General features: G+C 48.3%; 1 long non-coding RNA gene across 1 annotated transcript in view; it reads right to left on the reverse strand.

The window, feature by feature from the left end:
* The window catches only part of LOC135914430 (uncharacterized), a 391576-nt gene extending 380464 nt beyond the window's left edge, over positions 1–11112 (reverse strand). Inside the window, exon 1 of the long non-coding RNA XR_011506934.1 lies at positions 10854–11112. This is a non-coding gene — a long non-coding RNA (uncharacterized lncRNA). The remainder of the gene's footprint in view (positions 1–10853) is intronic.
* Positions 11113–11610: the final 498 nt, after the last annotated feature.

Here is an 11610-nt window from a genome sequence, read left to right on the forward strand (position 1 = left end):
AGCTTTGTAACACCAACGATCACATCAGTGGGACGTCATCAATTTCAACGTACTCATTCCCCTTTCTTTGGGCGCCGTTACACCGGTGGAAGCTCTATAAGTTCAGCCTCAAAAACCAGGCAAGAGTCGAACTCCAAGCTCTCGCGTTTCTAATTTGTCACTGACAGATGAAACGCCTGTGATAAAACTGCGCGTACTGCTGTTGCAGGAACCAAGCAGCACACAATTATCGCCAGACCCGGAAACGCTGCGTCAGTGATTAAGCGAGTGTCTCCATGCATTGCACTGCACCGCGCTACGTTGAGCGGAACGTTTCCTTGCGTGCAGCAAGATTTTATTTTTTGACAAATGCATGTTCTGGTGCACCAGAACGTGCAAGTACGTAACGTCCCAGGCCCCGGGGACGGCCGCGTTATAAATGATATTCAAGCGGGTCGTTATCACTAACTGCTAATGATATCACGAACATGAAAAATTCATTTTTTTTTAACACGAGGATTACATATTGAAATCAGCCTCTCCATGTACGTGGACGAATTAACCATCTGATGCTTGTTGCAAAAACTACGCTGCCATGTCCAAACATAAAGATAGAAACGCAACATCATGCGGATGGGTTAGACTTATGTTGGTTTTAAAACATATATATATAATTCAATTCCGGAATTGTACGTGCCAAAACCACGACATGATAATGAGGCACGTCGTATGTGAAGGACGCCCCATTAATTTCGGGTACACGTGGAGCTCTTCTTTAACGTGCAGCTGAATATAACTTGCACGAGCGTGTTCGGCATTTCACCCCCATCGAAAATGCGCCAGTATGCTGACGCTGCATCCTGGATTTTCATGTCGTTTCGCGGTAGTCGACTACGACTACGACTTACCCCGTCTCTACATCTTTTTTCCCACCAGTGCGATTCGACTTCCCAGCGAATTACTACTGTTTACATGAATGCGACATGCTAGAAATGCGACGCGTATCGCCAGTTGTCGCATTCATTTAAGCGCCGCTAAAGAACTTGTCTCTCCCGCGGACCTGTAGATTTGAAAGATAACGAAACTTGGCAATAATGCTTGGCGTGCGTGCGAGTGTTAGGTTTAAAAGGCAATAAAAAAGATTATTATGTTAAGCTGTATTACTAAATTACCTTCCGCAAGTGTAAAATGGCCACTCTTATAGTAGCCACGTTCGTGCGAAACTGACAAAGTCGGGTTGAGTCGGCTTGTCGGGCCAAAATTCGGTCGTCGGGCTCAAGTAATCGCTAGTGAGTCAGGTCGAGCGATTGTCGAGGTGAGTCGACCCGCGTCCTACAGGGGCAGGTTGACTCGCTCAACTCGCTTGACGAGATACACGTAAACGTGGTCGAGTCGGAGTGCATGCGTGGGCTCGGCCTCCGACTCGACCCGATCACGTGGAATCCATTTAAACGAACTTAAATGAGAGCACACTTCGCCTCGTCCAGCTCTCGTCCAGCAAGTACGTCGAGCAGCCATGGCCAGTGGAGTCCTGGAATGAGGACACCACCCACTCGACCTCAAGAGCAACCACCTCGATGGTCCGAATAAATGTTTTCTCTCTCTGTCTCTCTGGTGAGGGGGCCAGAAAAGACGCAGAAGCGAAAAACAGGTGGCGACACCTACATTAAAATTCCCGCATGAGTTTAACGTGACGCCTTGCATTTTTATGCCATCTACTCGGCTTTAGTTTATTCCTTATTGTCGCCAAAATAGGGAGCTTTACCTTTTGCACACCCAAAGCTAGGGGACGCTAGCCGCCGCGTGTACAAAAGAACGTCAAGCAATTCGTGGGGCTTTGGGTATACGCGAGGGTACTCTATTTCTAAAACCCCTTAATGACTACAGTTGAGAAGGCCTTCGAACTTCAATATTTCGATGAGTCAGAGCAGCAAAGTGTCACAAACACGGACACCCAAACAAGGAGGAATTACGGCTGTTTTTGTCGTCATTCTTAACACCATTAGCTTGAAATCACGTTGCAGTCATGCCACTTGCCAACCTCGTGTAATGTGGAGTAGGTTTCACGTAATTGCTCCCACATCATTCAATATGGTAGTCACCACTTATGCAACGAGTAAGAAGTGAGCAGCATGCACAACGACGAGAGCGAAAGATGGACAGGGTTGTCCACTTTTACATAATTTCTTGTATTACAGTGTTAAATGACACGTCACTATAAGGAGTGAACTGTAAAGTGAGTTTTTTTTCTCTCTCTCTCTCTTTCTTTTACAGTTTGTTTTGTGTTCGTTGGCTGAACTCGCCGGAATTACAAAAACAGTTACGTGTATGCTGACCTGGTTTTCTCTGAGGAGCATTTCAACTGTCAGTTTCCTCAGCCGCTCAGCGTGACAGCCGGCAAGCGTTGTGGTGAGTCAGACAAGTCAGCGCACAGCCACAATCGCCGAAACACGGTGCGACGTCAACTTCTCTCGTAAGCCAACTTGCCTGGAAATCACGGAGAGCGATATGCGCTCATTGTGCTTATGGTTTGATTGAAGTGAGCTGCGCTTCACAGTGCCTTGTGTCAGCAAGCAAAAAAAAAATGAATAAAGACAATGAGAAAAGGATCAGTTTAGTAACGCGGTGAGTCAGAACAACAGGTCTGCAGCCGCGGACCTCGGCTCATGGGGGAATGAGGTCGGCCTGCTTCAGAAAAGTTCGCGCGAAGTCGTCATGAAGTGTCCAGCCACATTCATCCAACGGCATGTTTCTTTTTCTTTTTCAAAAGCACTCGTGACGAACATTGCAAACTCACATTGCCAGTTCCTCGAAACACTCACAGCATGACACCCTTCGGGGATGCGACAAATCAGAGCAACTTACGCACAGGCGAAAAAAATTCCCGTAAGTTGCGATAATAGTCGTTGTCTTTAGGGCGATAGCCGTTTCAACTTGGTGTTTGTCCTGCATCGCCGATTAGAGCCTCGGGAATGGAGGCAATTGGCTTATGTGAACACACGCAGCTTGGAGTTTAATTTATTAGACCGGATGATTGTACACCGTCTGCGTTTCCTTAATGTGCACATTAATTTAGTTGAACGAGCGCGTTTCACATTCCACGTGCGCGACCGCCAAGGCAGGACATCGTGTCCGCGACTTCGTGCTCACCAGAACGACGCCACGGCCAATCAGAGATCGCGGCGATTCATTTGTGCTAAAAGAAGCGCCTACTTAATTCCTTCGTTACCCTTCTTGCATAGTTCAACAAAGAGTACCAGATTGTACAGTGATTATGCCGGCATGTCGAGGACTGCGGAATGATGATGATGCAATGACATGACAACGAAGGGTTGTAGGAGAGGAGAAAACACCAAGCAGATTCAGCGCAGTGTTGAAATCTAAGCGACACGATACCTTTATGAGATGTACTCGCGGACAACTTTCCGCGGCTATGAAAGGAAAGATATGCGGAGGCAAAGCGCGCACAAGTGAAAGCGCTTCTGAAAAGATTTCCACGATTTTATCCACGCTAGCTTATAGGCTGGGGAAGAAAGTCATAAACGCCTTATTAGCGACAGTTAAATAAGAGAGACCACACCACCGAGTGTAAAGGTTGACTGATTTTGCGGCTTTTACCTTCCGCGTCTGGGGAGACGTGAAGCCGTCGCACGTGGAAGGAAGCTGCGTCGATTCGGCGGCTGTTCCGAGCAGCCAAAAGCACTGTCAAACGCTGCCGGACTACTTGGCGCAGTAACACGTGTGCAGCAGCCACGTGCCCGTAGCTTTCCCTTCATAGCCGCGGAAGGTTGTCCGCGAGTACAGATAGGTAGCAGCAGTGAAAAGAAATTTAAGCCCGGTCAATTAACTCCGGTTGTCATCTACGTGATGCGAAGCGTGAAGTAGGTGCGACTGCGTAGATGTTGTTGTGATGCCCAGTGACCCAAGCTGACGTCAGAGAGGTTCACTGAAGAGCGGCACACGCCCGCTGCAGCTTGGCGCACATACCCAGAGGCACGTATTGGCGCGTACCAAGCGGCCCCACGGGCAAATTACCCAGTGGCCTCAGTGGAATATGCCAAGTGGCACATATACAAGTTGAATACGTGTCAATCACAGATAGCTATCTCTTTTTAAGACTTCCAAACTTTGGCAAACCCAATTTCTGCGTGTGCGTTGTACACCTTACTGTGCTCGCAAAGCTTGATCTCCTCGTAAACGGAAACCGGTGGAACGCGACTTACGTGCAAAGAAGTACTGAGAGAATGCACAAAATAGTATGATAAACTAGAAAGAAACGACGTCTACATCTTACAGGCGGGCTTGAATTTCTACCCGCCCTCGGCATGTATTGCCGAAGCGCAAGCTGTTGTCGATGGCGTATTCTGAGCACGCCCATGAAGCCACGGAAAATACAAAAGAGTAAAGTAGCGCCATTTGTGTCAGTGTGCAGGCACCTCCTCTTTCGTGCGTTCTGTAGATTGTAAATCAAGTTAGTCGAAGTGCAGATGCCCGTCGAGCAATGCCCTTGGCCGGAAAGACGGGCTTGTGCAATTATCCTACTAGAGAAGGAATAAGTAAATATTAAATAAACAACTTCTTCATTCGTGGATTTACAGGGCACAAATATGGGCCTGCCCAAGCCAACAGATGGCTTGTGGGGCAATGCCCGGCAGCAAGGGGGAGAAGTCAGAGCATTCACCACTGTCGGTTTACATCACGAAACTAACTGGACTAAGCAGGAAGAAAAGGAAAAAGAAAATCAAGCATACAAATCGAAGATAACAGACCTTACATCTTACCAACTGCCTAAAAAGGGCACACTAATTGGGAGGTCATTCAGAACACCTGGAACACAGAAAGCGCGAACACGTTCCCCATATCTATAGTCCGCACTCTGGACAAAATGAAATGATCTTGTGGACGCAGTGTTCGAACTAGGATATATGGGAGGCCAAATTCATTATTCCACCGGTACGTGAGAATAACACTTTCTTTAAATAACGACTAGAACGAAGGCGCACGTGAGCAAAGAAACAGACTAGAATTGTTGGGAATTAGAACAGCATACAACACGGCTGGAATTATATATCTTAGTAAGCAATCAAGCTTGAAGACTGACAAAGAAGCTCGAGAACAAGTTAAGGACCGCGCAAAGAGCGATGGAACAAAGAATGTTAGGCGTAACGTTAAGAGACAGGAAGAGAGCGGTGTGGATCAAGAGAGCAAACGGGGATAGCCGATATTCTAATTTACATTAAGAGAAAGAAATGGAGCTGGGAAGGTCATGGGGTACGTAGGGTTAGATAACGGGTGGTCCATTAGGGTTACAGAATGGGTGCCAAGAGAAGGAAAGCGCAGTCGAGGACGGCAGAAGACTAGATGGGGCGATGAAAATAAGAAATTCGCAGACGCAAGTTGTAATCGGTTGGCCCAGGACAAGGGTAATTGGAGATTGCAGGGAGAGGACTTCGTCCTGCAGCGGACATAGAAATAGGCTGATGGTGAAACGCTTGTGCTGGCAAAAAAAACTCTGCCCGCAAGCAAACAGGGCTGTATGTGAGTGCGTTTGCACGCAGACGGGTTCAGCGTTGGCGCTCGCAGCGCCACTGCGCTGGCAATGGACATCTGGGTCAGCTCGGCGACGCCGAGAAATCGCACGGTTTCAAACGTGATGCACTATGCTTTTAGAAGGCCGAGCAAGCGCAATCTTGAATGTCCACTCGACGCAGCACGCTTGCCAGAGGCGAAAAGTGCAGTTAGCGCTACTACACCGCTTTTTTTTAACGCGACAGCGTTAAGGAGCTCGTGTCGCAGAAAAGCCGGTGTCGTCGGCGTCGGTGTCGGCGGCGTTGGCCGTGAGCGATAAATCCCAGCAGGCACTTCATGAATAAAAAACAACTTGCAAGATGGGCTGGGGGGAATCGAACCAGGGTCTCCGGAGTGTGAGACGGAGGCGCTATTTTTTTTCGGGGTTTTACACGCCTACAATGTGCAACGCTGCCTGGCGGCATTATGGCGGAACGGATCCGCTCTCCGCCCGACCGTGGCCCTGTTTCTGCACTGAAAACAGATTAATAAATTGAGTGCCCATCTCACGAACTCGGTATTGTAAAACAGGACATCTAATATGACGTCGTCGCTCTTCTTGAAATGTGCTGGTGACATTGAAAGGAAAGGCTTTCGTTTATGTCGGACAGGTTTAAAAGGTCTCTTCAGGAGCTCTTGACGATAAGACCTTCTAGAGTGAATGAATGCTGAGGCTCTGTCCGACAACAGGTTGCCTTTCGTATAAATACGTTGGCTCCGACAGCACCGCGCGACAGCTCTCTCTCGCGGCTCTGTTTGTTGACCCCTCTTATGTTTATATGTTCCGTTGAAGTCTGTAGAAGCTCTGTTTACACAATAAATTGATTCCCAAGGAATCTGAGATAGTTCCGAGCAGCGCTATTCGTTGGCGTTATTCATTTAGCCACGTGAACGACCCGAAACATACAAACCGCAAAATGTGGGCAAGAACCAAAGAAAGCTATCGCTTATATATATATATATATATATATATATATATATATATATATATATATATATATATATATATATATATATAGGCGCGTCGACTGTAGTGGGCCGATCCCCGATATAGTACAATGGTTAGCTGCAGTTTACTCGGCGAAAGACCGACCCAGCAAATGCGCCATAGCCTTTACCATATTAAATTGAGCCCAGAAAGCCTTATTAAAAGAATTGTGCTCTTAATGGCGCATATTTCTCCCAATGAGGATATTCAGGTAATATAGGTATCATTTGTTTCATCACTGCGTAATTGCGTACAAAGCAAGCTCAGCAACCAGGAAACCTTGCAAGGCTATAGCAAAGACGGTAGTGTTCTCCTGCGCTTGAGCTATTCGGCAACAGACCAGCTGACCCTTCAGTCAAGCGTAACCATTCAGTAACCATTCAATCAATCGCTTAAATAGTAATCGAACGATAGATCAAATGATCAATATTTATTAGAGTGTCCAGGAACAGCCATTATGGCGTTCGATTGTTCTGGCACAGTTTTGATGCTCAATACTACTACTACTATTATTACTACTACTACTACTACTACTACTTCTACTACTTCTACTACTACTACTACTACTAATAATAATAATAATACTAATAACAACAACAACAACAACAACACGAAAATGTGAAACACTGAACGTTCCTTGCGCCTCTCGGACGTAATTGCACTGTAATCATTATAGCACAGCTGCTACAAGTGATAAGGATGGACATAGCAACAAGCGCGTTATCAACGATACGAAAATTATATGCTATGTCAGGTATTTTTTCTTTTGCGCAGGCAGATTTCACTGGAAATCCTAATGAAGTCATCTCCACATCGCCCCCGTTTCGAATAACATGCGTGTCACTCCGCAACCACTTGCACGCCAGCAAGCGGGGCAGCCGCTGTAAGCGAAGCGATGAGTCAGAACAGGTCTGTTTGCGCAGAAATCAGCGCACGTGCGCCAATGACATCATCGTTTTTATTTTAGAACGATTCACGATAAAGGCTTGTGTAGCAGTGAAACGCCTAAGTTTTTGCAGGTCGCGCACAGGACGTCGTACATGCCCTATTTTTGAAATACTTCACACACGCTATGAGTAGGCAGCGAAACCTGAAGCACACATTCCGCCGCCATCAGAATGCGGCCGCCACGACCGGGATCCGACCCTCGACCTCGTGCTCAGCCACTCGTCGCCATAGCCACCGAGTCGCCGCGGCTAGGTATATAGAGTGACGTCGAATAAAGATTGGCACATGGCCGTATGACGGTGTATAAGCATGTGCTTATTAAGACCCTTTCACTGTTTACAAACATAGGCCCTGGACGCTTTCCGGTTTTGCTCATTGACGTAGAACGCTTAATTTAGCGAGCAAGAAACGCATTGGCTGCGATATTGACTAGCAAGAGTGCGTTAAAATCTGAGTACTCAGATTTTCAACACTTTTCCTCTGTACATAAGAAAATGTTACAAGTGAATGTTGCCCTAAGTTACACTAAAACTTTTATGTATTTGTCTTCGGTATTTGGCGGAAGTTTCTTGGGAGCACACTCTCGCTGCAGTTTTATCGCGCGAGCGAAATCGTCTACATGCAAAGAGTGAAATTCGAAGTGCGAATGATAACGAACATTAAAGTTGCCCAAGAACTTAACTAGTAGGCCGGTTTGCGGTGGCACATGCCAGCGCCCCGTTCCAAACGGCATTTCATAACTCAAGGTCGTCGTCACGGTGCCGAATGTCCCGTGTGGGCTACACTCGTCGGAGGATGTAGCCACTCGACCCCGAGATTAACCCACACGTAGGAAACTCTGCAAACAGTCGGGCACGCGGGCCTATAGCGGGTGGAAATCGGCGTGCCAGTGACGTCACCGTCGTCCCTGCGGGTAGTAGCGCCGTACGAGCACGCACCGGTGGGGAGGGGGGTCGCATAACACGCACGCGCGCAGCTGCCAGAGCCGCGTGCACGTAATGCGGGCGCGCGCGCGCGCTATAACATGGCGCCGCACGAAGTCGTCGTCGACGTCGTACGGGGCCGGCGCATAGCATAGCGCGACGTCGCGCGTCTCGCATCGTGATCGACCGTGACACAATGACCGTCGTCGCACCGCCGGCATCAGCCGAGCGCCACTCTCTCTCTCTCTCCGTCTCTCTCTCTCTCTGGCTCTCTCTCTCTCTCCCGAGCCGTTCTCCTTTTCACGGAGTGCGGCCATTTTCTTCCCTCGGCCGCCCGCAGCGGTCTCCGGCCTTGGACTGTGTCGTTTCGTAAACGCGTTACGTGAGGGACACCGAACACCGCCATTTGCTGCCCCCCCCCTTCTTTTTTCTCTCTTTTATCTTCTTTCTCTTTCCGCGGCTCCTTTTCGCCGACAGAGTGTAACGACAACGGATGAAAAAGAAGCCTGCCTTCATCCGAGGCCCCGCATGAAAATGTGCGCTATGAGTTCCCTCTTTCTCTCCAGTCTTCCTTTCGTTTGTTCACTGTTCTCTCCTTGCCGTCCCGTGCTTCCGTTGTCCGGCCGTCCCCTGGTATGTCGAGTTAGGCAGGCAGCTGTTTTTACAGTTTCGGTGGACCCCCAACGTATACGAATATAACTTTGGTGGGCCACGCTCCTGGGCTTCCCGTATAGCGGAGAACGCACGACACTAACGTGAGGCCTCTAAAATAACGTGACTGCGAATGCCGTCTCTTTCGCGAATGACACGATTTTATCGATCGCCCAAATTTCATTGGTACCTTTAAAGGGTCCAGTGGGCTCCCATGGATGAGAACGTTATACTGTCTCGAGTGTAACATAAAGTTTGTAAACAGGGATGAAGTGCCTCAGACAGGCTGGCCAACGTTTCGATAGGAGGACCTATCTTCGTCAAAGGCGGCCTCGTGTAGTGTAGTGTGTCTTCTGCGATGAGCAATAGCGTAGTTGAATAGAGACGCCGATTGCTCTTTTGGTCGTCGCGGACACAAATAGGTCCTTGTAGTTGTAGTTCAGTGACCACGACTCGCTCACTATAAAACGGATAAAATCCCACTGCGGAAACGCACGAGAGGCCACATGAAGAAACGACCGGACTAGCTGGAACTTGCGACAAAAGGATTGACACTTGCGTGGCGAAATATACCTACCGGCATGGAACGTGGGTCATTCGCAAGCTGCCATTTACCATCGCAAGAGGCGAATTTCTAGATCTGTAATCACCAGTGGCACTAAGGAAAGTTATCGCTTTATCAGTAAGGCACAGCGACGTGTCACTAACGCAAGTGGCTTTTTATTATTATTATTATTATGTGGAATACATCCAGGATCTCTCTTTCATTCGTTGTTTATCCTAAGCCTAAAATATTTGTGTTGCCAAACATAAGTACGTTAAATGCCATGACGATACACTGAGAGCGTTCCTGGTCAGAGTGTGAGCTCGCACCTGTGCGCGGTGTAGGCACCTTGTGTTCAAGCTTTCCAGCTTACACGTCCTGGCGAGTGCTGAAAGCAAAATGGGAGGAACGTGATGGAGATTCGCTGTAACACCTACAATCGCTTATCAGGAAGCAAATGCACACGAAGTGTGAAAGTGTGGAAGGGCGCATGCTCCGCATATATGGCTAGAATTTTTTTTTTTTGTATATAGAACAAGAGCGTGTACTACATTCGTTAGATCTAGCTCTGCAGAGCTCGGTGCGTTATAATTCAAGAGAAACGGTGAAGCGGGGATCGTTATCATCTGACGTCTCATTTACTTGGCATCCCTAACGACCAGTGTCATCGGCGCCGACAAATGAAAACACCGTAGCGCCCCCTGGCCGGCGCACGGCGCCTCTAGTGCGACCGCAGCATGTGCGACGTTTTGGATTAACTGCATGCAAGTATAGTAAAATTGTGAGTGGGTACGAGGGGGGAACCCTGGGCTGGTTTTCAGACAGCCTCGTGGCATGGGCTTCCCAGCTTGACATGAAAATGTAACTATTCGTATTCCTAACGAATAGATGACGCAGTTAGGACGCCTTTTACGATCGTTGAGCCGCCGAGGCTTCCTCGTTGGGAAATCGCGTGATCCCTGATATATTGCTCGCGTGGTATACGCTCAATGTTGACGGAACCGGCGTATAATGCCACTGGTGAGCACAGAAAAGGCATTCTAAAGCCGACGCCATTCGACGTGCCAACTGGCAAGTCAGAGTCGTTCAGCCACGTATAACAGGAATAGCTACGTGCTCTCAATCACAGCAAAGTTTGCTGTTACTCAGGTATGAAGGAAAATTATTCGAATACTCTTTTTAAAGACGGCCAGCAAGCAGCCTTCAGCAGCCGGACGCTGTTGAAACATGTGGAAGGCCAAGGTGGACTCACCTCTGGACCTTTCTGGAACGTGGCTGGCGAGACGTAGTTGCAGATGAACAACGGAAGACGCAGTCGCCGCAGATCGGCGGGTGAAAGCCGAGTGCACGAAAGCTGCTGGCGCCATGCGTCCTAACCATTTACACTAAAACGTTTTGGAGTCTTCGTGCATTCGATGTCATGTTTTCTGCGGATCGGACTTACAGGTGCCTGGCTTCCCAACGTATACTTCATTGACTCGGACGGAGCAGCGCCGGCCGTCCATCGCCGGGATCAGCCACACCCTAAAAACAGTTGCACCCTTGGGGGTGTATATTTGCCACAAAGCAATAATCATGTGCCTTGCTTGCGTTTCCCTTCTCGAAAACGCCGCGCCCGCTACTTTCCTGTCGGCAATGCTATGTCCTGCTGATAACGCGCATGCCGTTCGTTGCTGGGAAGTGTCGGGCTCGCCGCGTCGTTAAAGAAAGGAAATGCGGACTTTTCAGATGACGATTATCGTTGTGTGGCAAAAGGGTGTAATATTGTTAAAGAGTGTAAAAACAGTTGCACCCTTTCGGGTGTATGTTTGCCACAAAACACTAATCGTCATCCGTCTTGCTTGCGTTTCCTTTCTTGAAATCGCTGCGCTGTTTACTTTCCTAAAAATTATGGGGTTTTACGTGCCAAAACCACTTTCTGATTATGAGGCACGCCGTAGTGGAGGACTCCGGAAATTTCGACTACCTGGGGTTCTTTAACGTGCACCTAAATCTAAGTACACGGGCGT

The sequence above is a fragment of the Dermacentor albipictus genome, chromosome 6 (genome assembly GCF_038994185.2).
Source record: "Dermacentor albipictus isolate Rhodes 1998 colony chromosome 6, USDA_Dalb.pri_finalv2, whole genome shotgun sequence".
Taxonomy (NCBI): Eukaryota; Metazoa; Arthropoda; class Arachnida; order Ixodida; family Ixodidae; genus Dermacentor; species Dermacentor albipictus.